Raw genomic sequence first — 23,420 nt, forward strand, 5'->3', positions numbered from 1 at the left:
CCTATGTTTCAGGTTACCTGCTGGTTTAACGCACCTTATGACTCCCCATACATTCAAGCATATCGTTCTAGGGTGCTTAGTGTGTGAGATAGGTGCATTCCCCCATCCTGTCAAACCATAAAAATAATAATATATAAAAGAAAAAGGCGCAACTAGGAAACGGGGCTCGTAAATTTCCGTGTCATAGGGAGGGCTAAATAGGTCTTCTCAAAAGGTGATTTGGACCATTCACGAGAAAGCGCTCTCCACAAAACGATAAAAGGACCTCCACATTGTGTAACAAATGTGCTTCTTTTTATCAATGGTCCGTCTTTCAAATCTCCATGGTACAACTATATAGCCCGAGCTAATGACCAGGTTCCAAACAACCAGCTCGCCGAGAAACAAACAAATTATACAATCAAGGCCTCAACCCAGCCACTTAATTTAATTACAACCTGAATATGTAATACATAGATATTAAAATGTTACATCAAAGCCCAGAGAATCGAATTACATAATGCGACCAAGCTTGGTTGTTTGGAACCATGCGGATATGAATGAGCCCACAAACGCATGCAAGAAAAGAAAAAAAATCACACAAGCGGAGAAATAAACATACTACCAGAATGTATCACTGGATCTCAAATGGCAGGCTTGGTCGAAAAGCAAACATGAGTACACGCAAAGACTGTGATCTAGCCAATAATTAATACAATCCGATATCAATGAATTACAAGGGGGACGACAATTACAAGGAAAATTGAATTACATTGAATCTGGTTACACAGAAGGGGTCGACCAAGTTGCTACCATTCATAATGCCAATGATACAAACTAGTCACACATGCAATCACACAAGCGTGAAAATCCACCATGCCATTACTCTCACATGCATGCGCACAACCATCATGAGATTAAGACATATTTAAAGAAGACAATAGTAGCCAACATGTAAATATATATGATAAAGCAAGACAATGCAAGCAAATCACAGCATTTCAATTTAAAGATTGCACGTGAGAGTTGCACCCATCAAACAATTAATTAAAAAACCAAATTGCCCCTACTCATGTTCGAGTTTGATCCTCTTAACTAGTCCCTAGTGGAGTCGCCAGTTTGTGGACACGGCCACATGATGCCTCTCGGGAATGGTTTAAAAAAAAAAAAAGAAAGGTTTTATTTTGGGAGTATTTTTTTTACTAGAAAAATCATGAGTCTGAAAAAGGTTGAGGAGTCGTCACTTATTTTATTATTTTTTTAAGGGAAAACAAAATAAGAAATAAAAACCCTTTCTTTTTTATTTGATTGACTCAATGGATAAGGAAAACGGTTTACGTCCACCAAGGACAAGTCCGGGGGTCAAATTACGCCGTGGGAAGGTATAAGGAACCCACGCACGCCCGATATGTCTACCGGCCTCTGCTAAATAAGTAAGGACTATTTGATGTTAAATTAATCGTTCAATGGGCAGCTATTAACCAAATTCATTACACTAAATCAAGCAAGTAGTTGATTTTATGGCATGGTGGCGTAGAGCTAGATCATAACACAAGATAACGATAAATAAAAAGAAGTGGCAAGTTGATAACAAAACAAAATGATGACCAAGAAATTAACAAGCATATTTAAGAAATTGACACAACAACTACTATAAAAAAAAAAAACATGTGTAAGCTTAAACTCTTCCAAGATATGATTTGAGTAATATGAGAACATTTCATTTTAAGGGAACTAGAAGGATTATAATTTTTTAAAGAAAAGAGTGGGGCTAAATCTGATTAGCTTGTGGTTTAGTTTTGATTTGAAGTAAAAGAAAAAATTTTATTTTTATTTCTGTTTGTGGAAGCCAAAAACGTAGACTTGATAAAAAAAACAAAGTGTATATTTATTCTTGCTGTAGAAACCGAAATCAAGGACTGCTTTGACTTGAAGTAAGAAATAATGTATGTTTTTTTTTATTGTTTGTGAAAATCGAAATGAAATAATTGCTTTTGCCTTGAATTAAAACATAAAGTATATATTTTTTTTATATTGTTCGTAGAAACCGAAATAGTGGAAGTTATTGGGAAAATCATGGGTCTAGGCAACTTGTAGGGATTAGCTACGGTGAAAGAAAAAATAATAAAAAATAAAAATAAAAACCTATGTCCTCATCACAAGCCATCAATGCACGGTCCATCTTTTAAGAAATCACATGCTTACATGATTTAAACCCACTCTTCCCTTTTAGCTGTCTTTTATTACAACCAATTTTTGCTCTTTGTTCACAAGGCAGCCAAGCTTCGACTCTAACATTCAGACTGAAAATGAAACACTCAGCAGAACAAAACAACTGAAACACACAAGAATAGAGAATAGGAGGGTTGAAAACATACCCAGCACCCTTGGACAAGTTTAACGGCGACTCCCTTGAGACAAACGGCGACGACAACGGTGTTCTTTGATGGATGGTCCTCCCCACCACGCAACGCTCCACCGGCGACAGTTGACGGAGAGGTGCTAAAAAATCCGTGTACAGTGTGGGGTTTGTCCCCCGTCAGGATTGGATTTTCTCCAAAGAAATCTCAATCTCTCATTGTTTTTTTTTTGTGTTTTTTTTTTTGAAAGCTTTTCTCTTTTTTTTTAAGATTAGAATCAAAGAGGTGTGATGAAAATGAGTTTTCGAGATCAAAAAAAAAAAAAGGGTCTATTCTCTTTCTAGAATCCAGTGGAAAACCAAGGAAAAATGGTCTCCTTGTTTTCCTCTCTTTTCTCTTTCTTTTTTTTTTGCTCCTGTTCCCTCTCCTTTTTTTTTTCTCCCCCTTTTCTTTTCTTTTCCCAGCCTTATATGGTCTACCCTTCTCAGTTTTTTTTTTCTTCAAAATTTCAAAATCTACGCCTGCCCTCGCTCGAACAGTGGTATGACAACCAGGACAAAAATCCTCCAGAGGAGGGCACGTCGAACCTGCTTCATGTGGGAGGTGTCTGTCCTGTGTACCCAAAGTATACCCTCTCACCATTCTGATTTTTTTTTTTCCTTTTCTTTTGGACCACTAAAGCTAGGTTTACCAATACATTTGAAATAAAATGCAATTGTTTTTTTTAAGTTAAATTAACAGAAGGAGCTTGAGGAACAAAACTTGATTTTTTATTTATTATATAACTTTCAAAAATTGAGGATTTTGTGGAAAAGGGAAAAAAAAAAAGACAAGCATGCATGGATTAAAAATGGTTGGTTCAAATGCACTTAAAATAAAAATTGACAGTTAAAACTATGAATAAATAAATAAAGGAGTTAAAAATAAATAAATGAAGATGTGTCAAAAGAGAGAGAGATTAGAGAGTTATACATATCATTTAATCAGTTTATCATTGGGGGCACGCATGCGCAAAAGATATGCATTATAATTGAGGAACGAAATAGGGTGTCTACACCTCCATTCTCTCACAAATTCCTGTAAACTCATCTTTCTCACATGATTTCCTAAAAATAGAAAATTACACACAATGAATGATAGCTTATTCAAGAAATTATGTAAAGATAAATAATAGGGACTAATGCAAATCATGGCTTAATTTATATAAATTAAGCATAGTAATAAGGAAATAACACCCACACAAATATATAACAAGTATACATTTTAAGGCGTTATCAAGCAGCGACAGAAGTAGCCAAAATTTGGCTAAATGTAACTCTTCCCCTTTAAAATGACATCTCAGTAGAAGTTTCCAAAGGGATGGCAATCTAAACCACAAATTCTTGATGGACAGGTGTAGGACTTTGGGAGGAAGATTTTCCTGTCTTTTTTCTCCTCCCGTGTTGTGGACGGTCAACTGGAGTAGGAGCAGTAACTGTGATCCCTATATCTTCTAAGGTAAAGGGAGGTAGAGAATTGCTACGCCATCTTCCGTCCTCTCTTTGAGCTCTTTTGAATGAAGATAAGATGTACCCTTTAGATCAATTGTTGATGTAGGGAAGCAGTGGGTGATTCTTGGTAATAGCTCTCCTTGCGGCCTGAAAGCTCTAGTATACGAGGGAATATTCGAGGATAAGATATGTTGCTCGAAGCTGCCCGGCTTAATGTGGATAGATGGAGGACCTCAACAGTCTGTTCAAGTCGGTAGAATTGATCAATGGCCTCTTCTTTTTTAAGGCATGGTCCTCTGAAAATACAAAGGTAATAAGGATTAGCAAGAAAAATGTGATAAGCAACGTGGATACATAAAGAGCAAGTAAATGGAAAACTCCTATAAAATCTACCCACCTACTCTACTAGCAATTATAGGACAATGGATTCCGTTGGGGTACCAATTCCCCGAGATGACTAAATAGTCTCCTTCTGTCTCTTTGTCAGAATCCTGAAGGCTTGAAATGAGTCTCACTTCCCCGTGCCGTATTTTGAAGTAAAACCCAGAAGTTTTACTATCTTGGAAACTATATATATAATTAATATCATGCTCGGTCAATATTGAGAACATCTACACTATTGACCACTCTAAATACATTGGGCGTACATTGGTCGGGGCAAACTTTAAAATGCCTTAAAAAATTAGTGAGTGGTCACTCATAGGGATCCTAACTCCACCCTCTATGATGGTAACTAATGGAATCACCACCCTGTCCTTCCCCCTCTAGAGTATTACCTCTAACTTAGGGCAATATCTCACCTCAACATCATCAGGGATGTTGTATGCCTTTCTAAATTCAGCTAACCTTTCAGATGTATCAACCATAGGTTTAAATTTTCACATTATCTATAGGTTACTAGGGTGGTGATGACAAAGAGAAAAAGAATAAAAAGTAATATGAAAGAGAAAAGCGAATGAAAACGATGGACTTACAAACAATAAAAATGTAGGAAACACACCAAAAATCGCCTAAGGATCACCGGAGGAACTCATAGCTAGAAAAGGAAGGATTTTTCTAAGAAGATAATAATAGAAAGGAACCTAAAAGCTGGTTTGAGTTCCTCCTTATATAGAGAATACAAGGAGTAGGAGAGGGCAAAAGTGACCATTTGTTTTCCGCCCTTTTTCCATTTTCCAAAACTCCAATCTGGTTGTCCATTTTGTAACGCGTGCCTATAATCGTGAGGTGGAGAGCTTGGGCATTAATTACCTGACGCTGCCACTGTCCGTAAATGATAGTTAATGATTACCCTCGTTTATCTCAAACCACGATCTCTGCTTCAGCATTAATGATTTAGAAATTGTAGGGGGCTATTATGGGGGGAGGGAAAATTTCTCACCCAAGCTTGAGGCCTAAATGCCTAGAAGATTTTATGGAGTGGAATGGGCCAAACCCATCTACTTCGGATAAGGCCCAATAGCTTAGAAGATTCCGTGGAGTAGAATGGGTTTGGTCCATCTATTTAGAAAGTGAAGGGAATTCTTGCAGATCATCCCCGTGAAATTGACAATACATTACATCTAGCGAATACTTATCTGAGGTAATGAACACGAATAGTCCACGGTATTCCCTAATATAACCTCGGGAAACCCTCTAGACAGATAAGGGTGGAAGAGATCTTTACCTCTAGATTAATGAGGGGAACTCTACCTAACCACTGCCGCATTAAATACATATGAGACAACCTGAATAGTAAAAACACTCCCAAAAGTCCTGTTTCTGGATAAGAAAGAGGAGAACCCAATAAAGAAGAGAGAAAATATCCCTGAGAATCTGGCTGGGAATAGGACAGTTGGGAGGATAAGGGCAGAGAATATGTCTATTTAAGGAGGGGGATTGGCAAATGGAAGGGGGTGAGAGAGAGAGAGAGAGAGAACAAGGCTAGAAACTCTTGTCTATGAAAGTTCTAAACCACGGGAAAAATGGTTCTTCCATTATCATGTTTCAATATGAATACTAGTCTTATATTATAAAATCAGTTGTTGGAGTTTCTCATTGTAGAGTCTTCCCCTCTATAATTTTTATAAATAAATTGTGTTTGTCAATCATCAACACCCTGTTTAGTTCTTTGGCTTTTTTCTTTAAATGGTCATTTGACTCCCATGACCATGACGACAATTCATCAAAAGACATTATCCATAATAATCTTAAATCTCAGAAAACCAGCAAAGAAAAATTTTCAAACTACATGAAACATTGAAACCCAATATGGATGGGTGAAATAAATTCATTTAGCAAACAACTAAAATTTTCCAATTATACATTAAAGACATTGAACTCAAACAAATTACAATGATTCAACACAGGTATTTATCATCTCTTAGGATTCTGAGACATTGAAATCGGCTCTTTTCCAATTATATTTAATATTTAATTGTTTATTCTCAACCGTAGACGGGAAAGTACTTTTGCCATATCTGTTCATCTCAATCGACGAAGATTCTCCCGGAGAATCATTACAGGTTAATCCATCAATGGGATAGTCATATTCACCATCCTTCCTTGCAGCATCTGCGCTCTCTTGCAACTACAGTGCATGTTCAATTTCTACCTCCACTTCACCAATTGTGGGACGATCCTTTCCTTCATCTCGCACGCAAGAACTCGCAATGTCAACGTAAATCTTGAAACACTCTGGAGCTATCTTCCCCATAAGATACGGATCAATTATCTCATTGATGGTTTCTTCCTGTTTACATTTGCCGGCCCAACGAATCAGATGCTTCTGTTCTTATACTTCCAAGCTCCCATTAAATGCATTTCTGCCACAGAGTAGCTCAAACAGTACTACACCGAAAGAGTAGACGTCAGATTTATCGGTTAGCACCCCGTGTTGGATATACTCGGGATCAACGTATCCGTAAGCACCTTTCACCAAAGATTCGATCCTAATTAAAGCCTTTGACAAACTCTAGGGACCCATTTTGGACAACCCGAAATCTCCCAACTTGGCCTCCAATTTCTCATCCAACAGAATGTTGGACGTCTTCACGTGACGGTGGATAATAGTATGCTTTAGCCCAGTGTGAAGAGAGTGTAGTCCACGTCCGATTCCGATGCAAATCGCTAGCCTTTGTTTCCACGGAAGGGGATCGTGGTCAGTGCCGTAGATGTGTTGGGCCAGGTTTCCATTGACCATGAATTCGTAGACAAGGCACCCTTCGCCTTCATCAATACAATATTCGATGAGAGGGATGAGGTTAAGGTGGCGTAGCTGGCAAAGCAACACCGCCTCGTTCGTTAACTCGCGAGAACTTTGCCATGATGACGACTTGATATCCAAACGCTTTATTGCAACGCTTATGCCACAGTCATCAATAAACCCCTTATAGACTTTGCTAAAACCCCCCTCACCAATTAGTAAATCGTCAGTGAAGTCATTGGTAGCTTTCTTGATCTCACCAAGTGAAAATCGATGACATAATCCCTCCGGAAGAACTGATGAAATTTTTTTTGTTTTGTCTGACCTTCCCTTCCCGGATGTCCATACTAACTTTGAAATAGACTCTGATATACCTTCCATTGATGCTTCGGTCCTATAACCACGAGCTTGACGACGAGAGAATGATGTAGGATTAGTTTTGGATCCCCTATAAATAACTTCAACAAGTAAAGTGTTGTTGTTTATGTTTTGTGCGTGTTTTTTGGGAGCAGATAAGGGTAATTAATTATGGGCGGTCTTTGTTGTATGTTCATTTACACTGGAGTGGCAATTTGTACTCATCTTATGTTTTTTTTTTTTATGAGAAATACTGCAATTTTTATTCAATAAGAGGATAAAAACAGCACATCCCGAAACACTACAGAGTCAATAAAAGATGAAGTTTCTTCGATCTATGTTACAAAATTATCAATGCCTTTGGCATGGCATGCCAAAGCATGAGCTGGTTTGTTTCCCTGTCGGCGAACATGCAGCAGTTCAGAGCTTCTGAAGTCTTGCAGTTTGTGGAGAATGCTGGTAACAATATTGTCAATGGAAACCGGCGTGATGGTTGTACCAGTGAGAGCATTATTAATGATGGTTGAGTCGGTTTTAAAGATAACATCTTGTAGTCCAATATCTTTGGCAAAGGATACTGCTTCATCCATGGCTTTTACTTCAGCTTATAGAGGACCCAGCGGAAGTGACAAGCGCTTGCTTAAAGCCGCAATGACTGCTCCCTCGTGGTCTCGGACCACAACTAAAATCCCCACCGCCTTGGTATTGGAGAAAACAGCAGCATTGTGTTTACTTTATACTTCGGGAAGTCTAGGGGGGTCTGATGAAACAGTATCTCGTCGGTTTGCTGGGATTCGTCCAGATGGCTCCTGGAAGTACTCTGACGACCCTGCGGGAGCAAGAACTTACTCAAGTGGTCACCGGTGTGGTGCCTGCCACAACGCCTCCGATGATAAAGTCAGTACCGAAGAAGATAATAATCGAAATATCAAGAACAATGATTCAGTTTGTGATGCTGTCTTTTGTACCTTGTTTTGGTGTTGTGAGGGCTTTTATATACCCTTGGGGATTATACCCGTTGGGGTATTAATGATTCTCCTTGTAACGTCTTTAGGGGAGTAATGGGCGTTAATGCCTTCCCGTTGGTTCGTCCAGCTAGTCCTGTAACGGTTGAGGCTTTATTGGCAGCATTTAATGACATTAACTCTTCCTCCGATGATGCCGATAACTGTTCATGTTCGTCTGTAAGATCACCTCGTCTATGTCTAACTTCGTCAGTCCCATCAGATGCCCCCCGGGTTTCATGGTCGTCAGTGACGATCGTGGAAACCGAACAGTTTTTTTTTTTTGCTCTTGGGATTTCGTGCCGCATTGAATGCGTGGTGGCAGCGTTACGTGGGTCGTGGCCACGTGGCATGATGTGGTTAGCGGAGGATTATGTCCCTTGGGTTTCCCGCCGATTTTCGGTTTCACCTTCATTTGGTTTTTAAACTTCTTCTCCCTTACTTTATCTTACATTTTTTTTACTTCTCAGTTTGTCCTTCCTAGCTTTTTCTCTCTCACCTATTTCTCCATTTTCCTCTGAGCTGGTGCGTGTTGGATTTCTTGTTTCTTCTCTTCGAGGTATGTTTCCCATTCCATTTTTCTTTCTTCCCTTTTTTTTTTTTTTTTCGCAAACGTTTGATTTTCTCTTTGTTTTCTGCTTCTTTGTTTGTTTGCTTGTTTGTTTTTTTTTTTTTTTTTTTTTTCAGTACTTTCCTATTTACCTGTGTTTTATCTGGGTGTCCATGGTCGGTAGTTTAGAAGTTAGAGAAACTTGCCTTTCGATTTCCTTTCTTTTTGCTCGTTTAGGAGGGTCCTTAGGCGTTTTTCCCAATTTGGAGGGTTTCGTTTTTGCGGGTAATAGCTTAGGCATTGTTTTGGGCGATTTGCTTCCCCTGCTTCGCCGGTCAGTTGATTGGTTTGAGGGTTTAGTGAGAGAACAACGGCAGATGTCTGAGGTTAGGTCTAGTGATCTAGAGACGGGGTTATCGTCTAGTGCTGATCTTATGGAGGGGGACACTGCCGCGTCGTCCTTTAGGGAAATTAAGGCTTTCCATGCCCTCGTGGAGGCGTGTGGCCTAGATTCCGAGGTCGTGGGTAGGTTTAGGGATAGGTTTCAGTTCCCGGAGCGAGTTCGGGTTCGTCGGCCTGTTGACGAGGAGAGGGCTTGTTAGTTTTTCCCAGGTGAAGTGTGCTTCTATGAGGCCGCTTTCACTTGTGGATTAAGGCTTCCCGTCCACCCATTTGTAATGGAGTTTTTAGCTTATTTGGGCATTGCTCTTGGGCAGCTCATGCCCAATTCGTGGAGGATAGTAGTCAACTGTATGGAGATATGGTTGGCTGCTAATGGGGATATGATCAAGGTAAACGAACTTGTTTATTTGTACCGTTTAAAAGAGTCGAAGGAGTATGGGTATTATGAGCTAGTACCTTGGGAGAGAAGAACCAGAATCGTCAAGGGCTTACCTTCGTCCTTCAGATACTGGAAGTCCAGATTTGTGTTTGTGTCAGGGGACGACTTTGAGACCCCCTCTAACCAGAATTGGGGAGATATCCCCCGATTGCTTCGTCGGTGGGGAACCCCGACTTTAGGTGCGTCAGTATCCTTTCTTTTCCTTTTCTTGTTGAACCCGATGTTATCGTTGCTAATCTCTTTTTTTTTTTTTTTTTTTTGCAGTCAAAAGGAGACCAAAACTAAAAAGCAGGTACAAGGAGCGTGTCGAGGCAGCCATTGTGTATTCTCAGTCTATCGAGAACTGGGACGACTTGGTAGACCCTAGGACGCTCGCTTTTTACAACTTAGGCCCGATCCATCTCCCTTCGTCCTTCGGAGTCTTAATATTAAAGGGAAGAAGAGTAAGTATTTGGGTTCGTCAAACCCGTATTCGTATTTAATTGTTCTGTTCTTTTACAACACTTCCCTCTTTCGCAGAGATGACGACTAAATTCAATAAGGGCATGTATGAGAGGATGCGATCCAAGAAGGACGAACCTTTGTCCGCCATCGGGAAGAAAGTGGTTCGGGTGAAGGGGAAAGTTTCCTCCGTCACACCGATTACTTCTTCTACTCCCGTGATTTCTGGAGCCGATACTACGAGGACGGCCTCGCCGGCTACTTCGATAGAGGAGATCCCGACCCCCGCTTCGAAGAGGCCACGTACAGCGGAGAGGGGGAAGGAGGCTACTTCTTCGTCGACCATTTGGGATGACGAAAAGCTGGCGGTGGACCGGGCCCGTGGCGTCGTGACCGCAGAAGACCTAAAGGTGTTCTCGGGTGTGCCCACAAGCGAGTTGATGGGTCGTCATCTCCAGAAACTCGTCCAGGTAACCTGATCATTTTAAGTGACTGCATACATGTCTGTTCTTTACGTTGGCTTGTTTCGAGCTAAATGTTGTCGTGTATAAACTAACATGCATTTTTTTTTTTTAGGTGCTGGGGGAGACTGCCTTTCGTCTGAGTATCTTGCTCAGGATGCTAAGGTTGAGTCCTCGCTTTCCCGGATCAAGGTCTTGGAGATGAAAAATTCAAAGTTGAAGAGGGAGCTAATTGCTTCGATGGAGGATGTCCAACAAGTCAGGGAGGAAGCCAAGAAGTTAAATGACGAGCTGAAGGTAGAGCAGCAGCTTGTGCTTGAAAAGGACGGGGAGCTAGCAGCTGCTAAGGAAAAGATCAAGGTCATCGCCTCCAGAGCTATTGAAGGTTTCCAGCAGACGGAGGAGTACAACTCTGTGCTCTTCAGCTGGTACTTCAAGGTGTTCGAGCTTTTAAGGAGGTATTGCCTCAAGCACCCTTCTGGGATTGACCTGGAGACGTTGGACATAGAGGAAGTAGACAGGGAAATCTCGGCTGACGAGGCTGCACAAGCCGTGACTGCTGACAGTCCTGGAGATCTTCCTGCTGTTGATGTTCCAGTTGTTGAAGCTCCTGCTCCTGAAGTCCCAGCTGAGGACGATGTTGACCCGGATATTTGAACCTGTTCTTGACCAGCCAAAATCATCTCTCTTTTTTTTTTCTTTTTTTTTTGTGCCCATATGTTTTAAGGCGTAATTTCCAGAACATTTTAAAAGTTTCTATGTGTATTTTTAGCCCAGAGTTTTATGGGCTTCTTTCCTTTTTTTTGTACGAACAATTGCCTTCGGTTTTTAGGCTTCTATAATATCGTATCTATTTTTACATGTTCTCCTATATGTCGAAATTTTTTTTGTGTCCGTCAGTAACGTACGTTCATTTGGTGGGAATGTTATTACTTAAGGCTTCGCCAGTAACGTACATTCGTCTATATGGAGTCTTAGTACTTTGGCAAAAAATTTTGTTTATGTCTTCGTCAGTAATGTACATCCGTCTATGCGGAATTTTATTACTTAGACAAAATTTTTAACTTTTTTGCCTTCGTCAGTAACATACATCCGTCTAGGCGGAATCTTATTACTTAGGCAAAAATTTGATTTATGTCTTCGTCAGTAATGTACATCCGTCTATGCGGAATCTTATTACTTAGATGAAATTTTTAACTTTTTTGCCTTCGTCAGTAACGTACATCCGTTTAGGCGGAATCTTATTACTTAGGCAAAAATTTGATTTATGTCTTCGTCAGTAATGTACATCCGTCTATGCGGAATCTTATTACTTAGACGAAATTTTTAACTTTTTTGCCTTCGTCAGTAACGTACATCCGTCTAGGCGGAATCTTATTACTTAGGCAAAAATTTGATTTATGTCTCCGTCAGTAATGTACATCCGTCTATGCGGAATCTTATTACTTAGACGAAATTTTTAACTTTTTTGCCTTCGTCAGTAACGTACATCCGTCTAGGCGGAATCTTATTACTTAGGCAAAAATTTGATTTATGTCTCTGTCAGTAATGTACATCCGTCTATGCGAAATCTTATTACTTAGACGAAATTTTTAACTTTTTTGCCTTCGTCAGTAACGTACATCCGTCTAGGCGGAATCTTATTACTTAGGCATTTTTTTTTTTTTGGTCTCCGGGACTTGGTACCTGTACGAACACATCATTTGAACCATTATTTCATTAATTTTGACGAATTGATACATTCTCGATTTACATCTGTTGGTGGTACTTCTTCAAATATTCTATATTCCAGGGTCGCGGGAGTTTTTGTCCGTCTAGGGTCTCCAGGTGATAGCTACCTTGTGGGGAGTAGTGCACGACCCTATAAGGTCCTTCCCACGTGGGACCGAGATTCCCGTGGGCGGAGTTTTTAGTTGCAGTAGTCACCTTGCGTAGGACGAGGTCGCCAATTCCTAGTCTTCTGAGCTTTACCCTCTTGTTATAGTATTCATTCATCTTCTGTTGGTACTTCTTTGTCACGTCCGAGGCCTTATCCCTAACTTCGTCTAAGCAATCCAGATTGATTCGAAGTTGGTCTTCATTGTCTTCCTCATAGAACACTTCTCGCCAGATGCTAGTCATACCTACCTCGACGGGAATTACAGCTTCGGTGCCATAAGTGAGCCTGAAAGGTGTCTCTCCCGTTGGGGTTCTTACCGTCATTCTGTAGGCCCACAAGACATTGGGCAATTCCTCCGGCCATGCGTCCTTAGCTTCGTCTAGCTGGGCTTTGACAATCCTGAGCAGGGTTCGATTAGTTACTTCTGTTTGTCTGTTTGACTGCGGGTGTCCAGGTGACGAGAATTTATTCTTGATGCCTAGCCCCGAGCAGAAATCCTTGAATCCCTGGCTGTCGAACTGTCGGCCATTATCTGAAATAATTGTTCTTGGAATCCTGAACCTGCAGACTATATTTCTCCACACGAAGCTACGGATTCTTGCTTCTGTGATCGTTGCCATTGCTTCTGCTTCGACCCATTTAGTGAAGTAATCGATAGCGACGAGCAAGAACCTTACCTGTCCTCTTCCTTGGGGTAATGGGCCGATGATATCAATCCCCCATTGTGCGAACGGCCACGGGGAGGTAATCGTTGTCATCTTTTCTGCTGGCAACCTCTGGACATTCCCGAACCTCTGGCATCTGTTGCATCTCTTGACGAGCTCCGTGGCGTCTGCCTGCATGGTCGGCCAGAAGTATCCTGTGCGAACAACTTTGCTTACCAGGGATCTAGGCCCGGCGTGGTCTCCACAAATCCCTTCATGAATTTCGTGAAGGACATACTTGGCTTCTTCCTCGTCGAGGCACTTCAGATAAGGCAGGGAAAACCCTCTTTTGTATAAGGTACCGTTCAAAATTGTAAACCTAGCTGCTCTTGCTTTAATCTTCCTGGCTTCCGCTGAGTCACTAGGGAGATGCCCGTCTTGGAGATATGAGATGATCGGTTCCATCCAACCACCTATGCTCTGGACGGAGAATACTGGGACTTCCTCGATGCTGGGGTGTTTCTGAATCTCCATTAGAATTTCACTGTTCATTAGTTCTTCGTCGGACGAGGCCATTTTGGCGACCTCGTCTGCCGCAGCATTCTGGCTCCTCGGGATTCGAACAAAATCCAACTTATCGAACCCACAGGCTAAATATTTAATCAGCTTGAGGTACTTCTGCATCCTCTCTTCCTTTGCCTCATATTCTTCTCGGATCTGCCCTATCGCCAGCTTCGAGTCACTCTGAATAAGCAGGTTCTTAATCCCGAGGGCTTTGCCAAGTCTTAGTCCTGTCAGTATGCCTTCGTACTCAGCCTCGTTGTTGGTTGCTGGGAATTTTAATTGGACTCCATATTGGAGTTTTTCTCCATCGGGGGTGTTTATAATGACCCCTACTCCTCCCCTCTTTTGTGTTGACGATCCGTCAGTCTGGATCGTCCACCGTTCCACCTCTTTTTGGTCGTCGTCATCTTCTGGAAGGGTGAATTCTGCTATGAAGTTCGCCAGAGCTTGCGCCTTGATCGCTGTTCTAGGATGGTATTCGATGTCGAACTGGCTGAGTTCAATCGCCCATTGGACCATTCTGCCTGCTGCTTCAGGTTTGTTCATGGATTTTCGGATAGGTTGGTCCGTCATTACAAGGATAGGATGTGCTTCGAAGTATGGTCGTAGCTTTCGTGAAGCCACTATTAGGGCGAAAACGATCTTCTCGATCCTGGGATATCTGGCCTCTGCCCCTTGGAAGGCTTGACTGACATAGTAAACTAGGAGTTGCTTCTTATCTTCCTCTCTAATTAAGGCCGCACTGACGGCCGTGGTTGATACTGCTAGGTATAAATAAAGGCTTTCCCTTGCTTTTGAGGGACTCAAGATGGGCGGGCTACCGAGGTAACGCTTGAGCTCTTGAAAGGCTGCCTCACATTCATCGGTCCAGGCGAAGGCTTGCTTCAATGTTTTGAAAAATGGGAGACATTTGTCCGTCGCTTTAGAGACGAACCTATTGAGTGCAGCTATCCTTCCTGTGAGCTTTTGGACTTCCTTGACGGTCTTTGGTGATGCCATGTTGAGTATTACCTTATAGCAGTAGAGTCCTTGGCTTGTGATGAAAGCAGTTTTTTCCTGATCTTTTTCAGCCATCTTTATCTGGTTGTAACCTGAAAATGCATCCACGAATGTTAGTAATTTATGTCCAGCCGTAGAGTCTACCAACTGATCTATCCTCGGCAGGGGAAAACTATCCTTCGGGCAGGCCTTGTTCAGGTCCGTGAAGTCCACACACATTCGCCACTTTCCATTTGCTTTCTTCACCAGCACGACGTTGGCCAGCCATTCGGGATAGTAGACTTCTCGGATGAAGTCTGCCTGCAACAATCTATTAACTTCTTCCGTGATTGCTTGGTTTCGTTCGGGGGCAAAGACTCGTCGTTTCTGCTGGACGGGTTTTTTCTCGGGATTTGTCTTCAACTCGTGCTGGATTACCTGGCATGGTATACCTAGCATATCTTCGTGACTCCATGCAAATACGTCCAAATTTCCTTTAAGGAAACGGACGAATTCATTCCTCATCTCGGGGCTTATGGTTGTACCTATCCTCGTCACCTTTGAGTTTTCCCCCTCAACGAGTTCCACTGTTTCCAGGGCTTCCATGTTGTCTTCTTTTTCTCTCTCGATCGTCCATGTGTGGTTTTCTCCTGCAGCCAACACGACCTGGTAGCATTCTCTGGCCAAAACTTGGTCTCCTTTTACCTTATCGACTCCGTCTTCGGTTGGGAATTTTATCTTTAGGCAGTAGGTGGACGTTGTTGCCTTCCACCGGTTGAGCGTAGGTCTCCCAATGATCACATTGTATGAAGAGGGGCAGTCCACAACCAGGAAGTCCAGATGACGGGTCTGCTGCTTCGGGTAGGCGCCTATTGTGACTTTTAGTGTCACAATGCCCTTGGGGTATACCCTGTCACCGCTAAAGCTGAAGAAGGGAGACTCAAATGGGCGCAATCTACCAGGACCTAGTTTCAACTGTTGGAAGGCCGATATGTACATGATGTCTGCAGAGCTACCGTTGTCGACGAGGATCCTTTTAGTGTTGAACCCTTCAATTGCGAGTGCTATCACCAGAGGGTCGTTATGGGGCTGCCTGATTCCCCTTACGTCCTCTTCACTGAAGAATATATCTTGGTTCGTCTGTCTTTGTTTCAATAGGGGTTCCATGTGGACACTGTTTACTTGTCTCTGGCATGCTTTCTTGAGGGACTTGTATGATCCTCCCATGATGGGTCCTCCTGCTATTGTGCTTATCTCCCCGATTACTTCTTGTGGTTGAGATTGACGACTCTCGTTCTTGGACGAGGGCTCTTGTTGGCTCGTGTCGCCTTCCCTGAATCTGCTGGAGTCCGCCTTCTTTACGTACTTCTGAAGTTTTCCTTTCCGTATCAATTCTTCTATCTGTCCTTTCAGATCTCGGCAATCTTTTGTGTAATGGCCGTGATCCTTGTGGAATCGGTAGTATTTGCTTTTGTCCCGCACACTCGGTGAGGAGTGCAAGGGCCTCGGCCATTTTAGGTGGTGTTGGTCCTAAATCTGTGTCAAAATTTTGTCAACAGGCATAATTAAGGGTGTGAATTTTACCGGTCGTGGAGCTTTCTCATCTTTTCGTCTGTCAATGTCACCTCCTCATCGGCTTGGGCGCTCCCTCTTCTGTCCCCTGCGTTCGTCTTCCTTCCTTCCGTCCCTCTTTGGCTTTTCCTCGTCTACGATGGCCGCCAGTGCGTCCTCAGCATTCATGTACTTTTGAGCTTTCAATAGCATCTCCGCCATTGTCCGGGGTGGATTTTTTGCCAACGAGACAACGAACTCCCTGGACTTAAGCCCCGCTTTAAATGTTGTCAGCTGGACCTTATTGTCCGCGTTGTCCACCTCTAGGGTCTCTCGAGTGAAGCGTTTCACGTACGACCGCAAGGTCTCCCTTTCTCCTTGCTTAATAGTAAGTAGGTGATCTGCTGGTCTCTTGGGGCGTTGTCCCCCGACAAAATGGCGTAGGAAAGCATTACTTAACTGCTCAAAGTTGTCGATGGACGAAGTGGGCAATCTCGTGAACCACTCTCGTCCAGCCCCCTTCAGCGTAGTGGGGAATGAACGACACATGATCTCATCAGGGGGCTGTTGAAGGCCTAAGGTCGTCTTGAAGGTGTTAAGGTGATCTTGGGGATCTTTGAGCCCGTCAAAAGGCTCAAGCTGAGGTAGTCGAAATTTCGCTGATACTGGTCGTTCTAGGACTACCATGGTAAAAGGGGAGTCCGTCGCTCTGACCATTTTATCCAGGCTTCGATCGGTATTTTCTTTGATGGCATTTCTTAATTCATCCATCTCCTTCCTCATCTCTTGGAGGATGTCAGAATGCTGCTCCTCTGGGGTTACCGTTCTCCGTCGGTCACTTCTTCCATGGCTATCCCCTTCGTCCTCTTGGACAGCTCTTGACCGGTTCTCTTCTTGCTGTAACCTTTGTCTCATCTCTTGATTCTGTCTGGTAAGTTCTTTGACGGTGGCTGCGAGATTTCAGACTTGCTGCGCCAAGGTCGCTGAGTCCTGGTTAGATTCCATCTGGAGCTGGTAGGAACCACGTTCTTGTTGTATGAGAAAGTCGTTCCCACAGACGGCGCCAAACTGATGAAGCAGTATCTCGTCGGTTTGCTAGGATTCGTCCCGATGGCTCCTGGAAGTACTCTGACGACCCTGCCTTTCATACCAACCAGCTCTTGAAATGATGCAGTAAGGAGAGTTTTTTTTTTCCTTGGTTGTGAGCAGCAGATAAGGGTAGGTAAGCACTAAGCAGCTCTGCCGTATGACATAAACAACGAAATATGGACAGCGGTGTGGTGCCTGCCACAATGCCTCCGATGATAAAGTCAGTACCAAAGAAGATAATAATCGAAATATCAATAAAAATGATTCAGGTTGTGATGTTGTTTTTTGTACCTTGTTTTGGTGTTGTGAGGGCTTTTATATACCCTTGGGGATTATACCCGTTGGGGTATTAATGATTCTTCTTGTAACGTCTTTAGGGGAGTAATGGGCGTTAATGCCTTCCCGTTGGTTCGTCCAGCTGGTCCTGTAATGGTTGAGGCTTTATTGGCAGCATTTAATGACATTAACTCTTCCTCCAATGACGCCGATAACTGGTCATGTTCGTATGTAAGATCATCTCGTCTATGTCTAACTTCGTCAGTCCCATCAGGGTCCATCGCATGTCAGTAGCTTCCTTGTGTTGTGGTATTCGTAGGTGTGCAAGTCTGATGTCTTCAAGCATGGTGCATGCTTTATGGATAATATCTCTACATGACTGTCGTGGGGCCCCAAGTCTTGTTTTATTCCTACTAAACCACATGCACCAAGTGGTAGTGATAACAAACTCAAGTAAATCCATCCCCACGTGTTGAACAAATATAAGGTGCCAAAGAAGGTCTATGTAGTCCCTGTATTGCATGCCTCTGAGATCAATTGGTATACCAGCAGCTTCCCAAGTTTCTCGGGCTAATGTACAATCCCAAAACAAGTGACCACTAGTTTCATCGCTTAGTCCGCAAGCCTCACAAGTGGGGTTATCTAGGACTCCACAGTGACAAAGATTCACTTTTGTTGGTAGAATATTGAGGCTGGCCCTCGAAGCAAAGGTTTTCAACTTATTTGGGATGTTGAGACTCCATAAGGTTCACCAGAAAGTTTTATGGGTTTGGTATCTTGATGTTCGGCATGGGTGTGATAATGAAGATAGTGATGAAGCCACTTTGTACGCACTATTGACCGTGAAGGTACCTCGTGGAGTGTAGGCCCAAATGAGACGGTCTCTAGCACAATATTTGCTTCGAGGGATACTCAGGATTGTGTCTGCATCGTCTGGGAGAAAAATTTGACGTATCAAGGAAGCTTTCCACTCACCTGTGTTTTCATCTAGCAACTGAGAAACACGTGCATCTGCAGGTAGTATACTTGGAGGGGAGATGGTTTGAAAAGTGGTAGGTTTTGGGAGCCATTTATCCAACTAAATCCTTACCGAAGACCCATCACCAACTTGCCAACGACAACCTGCTCTGACCACACTTTGGGCAACCGTGATGCTACGCCATGCAATGGAGGGCTTTGGGCCTAGTTCTGCATTGAGAAAGTCACAGTTGGGAAAATAGCGAGCTTTGAGGACCCGGTACACTAAGGAGTGTGTATTGGCTTGTAGACGCCAGCCCTACTTGGCTAAGAGTGCCAAGTTAAATGCTTTGAGATTACAAAAACCCAAGCCACCTTCTATTTTCGGAACACAGACTTTATCCCAACTCAGCCATGCCATTCTATTTTCTTTCATTAGATTGTCCCCACCAGAAAGCCCAGACCATGCTAGTCATCTCATCACAAAGAGTATCCGGAAGTTTAAAAACACTCATGGTGTATGTTGGGATGGCTTGTGCTATTGGTTTAATGAGAATTTCCTTGTCTGCTTGTGAAAGCATCTTCTCCTTCCACCCTGATAGTTTGTTGTCCAACCTTTCTTTCAATGCACGAAAGGTGTTCTTCTTTGACCTGCCCACCAAAGAGGGAAGGCCAAGGTATGTTTCATGCTGCTTTATAACTTCTGCTCCAAAGCGCTCCTTTAGCTCTTCTTGGAGGTCTTGTGGGGTGTTTCGACTGAAAAATAAAGAGGTCTTCTCACGGTTGATTTTTTGGCTAGATGCGTGCTCATAAGTTTCCAAGATGTGCTCAAGATGATTGCATTCTTCCTTAGTGGCCTGACAAAAAATTATGCTATCATCTGCAAAAAAGAGGTGAGAAATCCATGGGCCTTGAGGACTAGCAGCAACCCCCTTAAGTGAGCCAGCGGATGTGGCTTGTTGAAGTAGAGATGAAAGGCCCTCTGCACAAAACAAGAAAAGGAATGGGGAAATGGGATCCCCTTGCCTCAAGCCCCTAGTGGGGGTAATGCGGCCATGGGGTTTGCCATTTAATCTAATTGAGTATGTAACAGAGGTAACACATTGCATCATGAGAGTTATCCATTTAGAATCAAAGCCCATTTTCTGCATTATATCTCAGAGACATCCCCATTTTATCCTATCAAAAGCTTTACTCATGTCAAGTTTCAAGACCATCTCTCTAGTTGTATCACTTCTTTTTTGGTTTAGGTGGTGCATAGTTTCAAAAGCAACTAAGACATTATCAGTAATAAGGCGAGAAGACATAAAAGCACTCTGATGTTCACTGATTATATTGGGGAGGAAACGTTTCAGTCTATTGGCAATAACTTTAGAGGCTAATCTAGAGAGGACATTGCTCAAGCTTATAGGTCTGTACTGTGTTATCTTTGTAGGGTTTTTAACTTTAGGGATAAGGATAATATGAGTTTCATTAAATTTTGGGAGATGATTCCTAAATTTAAAAAATCAAGTACAACTTTAGTAACATATTCACTAGAAAGTGACCAAAAATATTGATAGAATAGAGGAGGCATACCATCGGGCCAGGTGATTTCTTTGGATGCATTTGCTTGAGGGCTTTGTGCACTTCAACTTCTTGGAATGGTTGGCACAAAAAGTTGTTCATGGATTCGATCACGACAGGCTGAACCGCCTCAAAAATAGCTGTGGTATCAGTGAAACCATTAGAATGAAAAATATCTAAAAAATAATCTAATATAATCCTTTCCATATTCTGGTCGTCATCATGCCATACTCCGTTGTCATTAGTAAGGACATTAATAAAGTTTGTTTGCTTACGGTTAGAGGCTTCTTGGTGAAAGAAAGCAGTGTTCTTATCGCCATCAATGATCCACATGTGCTTTGCTCGTTGGTGCCACATAGTATTTTCGGCATCAAGCCAACAATTAAGAGCTTTACGGACCTCCTGTATATGCTCAAAGTTATGCAATGGATTTTATTCAAGGACTTGGAGCTCTTTCTCTAACTGTGCTATTTGGCATCCCACATGGCCAAACTCATTTTTGTTCCAGGAGGATAATCGTGCTTTGCAACTATCAAGACAGTTTGTGATCTAGGAGCCATTTGGTTTGCATAATCCTTCCAACCATGCTTCTTGGACCACTTCAGCACATCTTGGATCTCGAAGCCATATTGCTTCAAAGCAAAAAGGACGGTGGTGTGGAGAATGGTGTGGTCTACCTGTGGGTAGATACACCGCAAGCATGGAGTGGTTAGAAGTGGACATGGGTATATGGTGGACAGAAGCTCCTTGAAACAATGATTTCCATGCAGGGGTGGCAAGTGCTCTGTCTAACCGAATATGAATACGGCCTTCAGTAGGGTGGTTTCGAGACCAGGTGAAAGGTGAGCCAGTATAGCCTGTTAACGTACACTCATATGTGGGCTTGGCCCATCTAGATCACTTACTTGTAGAGCACACATTGTACTATTTGTACTGCACTCATATTTACTTGTACAGCACTCATATGCCTCCTATATAAAGGCACTCATGTATATTATTTTAGTGTGAAATACAATACTATTGAATTCAGTATTTCTAACATGGTATCAGAGCCACTGCTTTGACCTTTTCTTCGCAGTCTTGTCTTTATTGGTGTAACTCCATTCTTAATATTGCTTTCGCTATCACAACAACTGCCACAGCCTTTCGCCGCTGAACCTTCGAGTCTTCCAGACATCGTCCTCAGGTTCCGAACCTGTAGTAGTCGCCGTTGAGGAGTTTGAACACTGCAAAGACCACTGCCTTTTTCGGCACCGCCGTGAATATTGCTCCGATAAATTTTCCGAAGGTACCACGAAGATCGCCTTGCTCCGATCTACCTGTTCATGAAAACCTCACAGTAATTGGAGCATCCACGCGCCCTCACGCGCCGCCCAAAGTTTCTGCACTGAAGGTCACGCGCCCACGCGCCTGCTCACGTGCCTCCACGCGTCAGACTGATCCTGCTGACGTCAGCCCTAGCCACGTCAGCCTGCCACAACATCGCTGACGTCACCTACCAGCACGCTGCTGACGTCACCGCCATGTCACCTTTGACCGTGACCGTTGACTTTTTGCAGTCCAGGTTCTCCTTACTCAGTTTTTCGCGTAGATTTCATTTTTGCAGTCTGTTTTTGCATATTGTGTCTCTAAATGGATAAAAAGGATGTTTTTCTTCCTCGGCCCATCAATACTGTATTGGAGGGGACTAGGAATTACTTATCTTGGTCTCAAGCTATGCGCAGTTTCCTTAAGGGTCGCATGCTCTGGCATTATTGCACTGGTGCAATCACTATTCCTGTGAAGGGAGCAAGTGAAGAAGATGCTGCTTTTCTCAATCACATGATTGAATGGGATAGTCACAATCACATGATCCTCACATGGATTCGAAATACTTCCATTCCCTCCATCTCCAATCTGCTGGGCAGCTTTGATGATGCGAAATCAGCATGGAATATGTTGGCCAAAAGATACTCTACCACTCACGGATCCATGAAATATCAGTTAGTGGTTGAATTGCATCAACTCAAGCAAGAACCAGGGCAGTCCATCAATGACTACTATGATCAGCTTCGCTTCATTTGGGACCAAATTGACCTTTCTGATCCAACTTGGGCATGCTCAAAAGATGCCCAACAATATGTTGCTATTAGAGATGAATTTCGTCTTTATGAGTTCCTGATGTCACTCCACAAGGACTATGAGCCCATTCGAGGTCAGCTTCTGAATCGTTGTTCTCTTCCCTCTCTTGATACTGCTATGAATGAGTTAGTCAGAGAAGAAGCTCGCCTTGCAACTCTTCGAGCCCAGGATAAGTTTAATGTTCTAGCCCTTACTCCTTCTGCTCCATCCATAGAGCAACCTCAGCACTCAGGTGATCCTTTTGGCTCCAGTAATCGTCGCAGACAGACCAATAAAAAGTTCCGCAACTATTGCAAGCGCCCTGGCCACACTATTGAGACTTGTTACCGTCGCAGTAAATCTACTGCTGCAATTGCTAACACTGAGTTTACTCCGCCAATGCCTCCCATTTCAGCTGAGTCCCAGTCTTCTGGATCCACTATCAACCTCTCACCCACTGACCTACAGGAGATCATAGCTCAAGCTGTTCGTATGGCTAGTAATGCATCTCTTTCCACTGCTCTCTCAGTTTTACCCGGTAAGTCTCAAACTTGGCTTTTTGATTCTACCTGTTGCAATCACATGACACCTCACTCGTCCTTATTCTCCAAACTTGACCCTGCTCCACATCCCCTCAATATTCACATAGCTGATGGTTCCACCATGCATGAGAATAGTCTTGGTTTTGTTTCAACCTCCAACCTCTCTGTTCCTGGGGTCTACCATGTTCCAAACCTATCTTATAATTTGTGTTCTGTGGGACAATTAGCTGAACTAGGTTATCGCCTTATTTTTGACTATTTTGGGTGTATTGTGCGAGATCCGAGGACGGGGCAAGAGCTTGGGACCGGCCCTAGAGTTGGGCGTATGTTTCCAGTGGACAATATTCATCTTCCACCTGTTGCTCCGGTGTCTGTTGCTGCTGCTGCTGCTGCGGTGTCTTCCTTACCCTCTCTCTCACTTTGGCACTCTCGTCTTGGTCATGCACCCTCTTCTCGGGTACAACAGTTAGCTTCTAAGGGCTTGTTAGGTTTTGTGTCCAAAGACAATTTTAATTGTACTTCATGCCAGTTAGGAAAATAGCCAGCTTTACCTTTTAATAATAGTGATTCTATTTCTAATAGTATTTTTGAGTTAATTCATTCTGAT

General features: G+C 42.9%; 1 long non-coding RNA gene and 1 pseudogene across 2 annotated transcripts in view; both read right to left on the reverse strand.

The window, feature by feature from the left end:
* Window positions 1-3,351: 3,351 nt before the first annotated feature.
* Window positions 3,352-23,420, reverse strand: part of LOC142634384 (uncharacterized) — a 35,672-nt gene continuing 15,603 nt past the window's right edge. The window contains exon 4 of one of the 2 annotated variants that reach the window (XR_012844132.1): window positions 3,352-4,125. This is a non-coding gene — a long non-coding RNA (uncharacterized LOC142634384). The remainder of the gene's footprint in view (window positions 4,126-23,420) is intronic. The other variant, XR_012844133.1, reaches the window with a different exon arrangement.
* Window positions 6,088-7,594, reverse strand: LOC142637347 (putative receptor-like protein kinase At5g38990; annotated as a pseudogene).

The sequence above is a fragment of the Castanea sativa genome, chromosome 5, assembly GCF_040712315.1.
Source record: "Castanea sativa cultivar Marrone di Chiusa Pesio chromosome 5, ASM4071231v1".
NCBI classification, from domain to species: domain Eukaryota; kingdom Viridiplantae; phylum Streptophyta; class Magnoliopsida; order Fagales; family Fagaceae; genus Castanea; species Castanea sativa.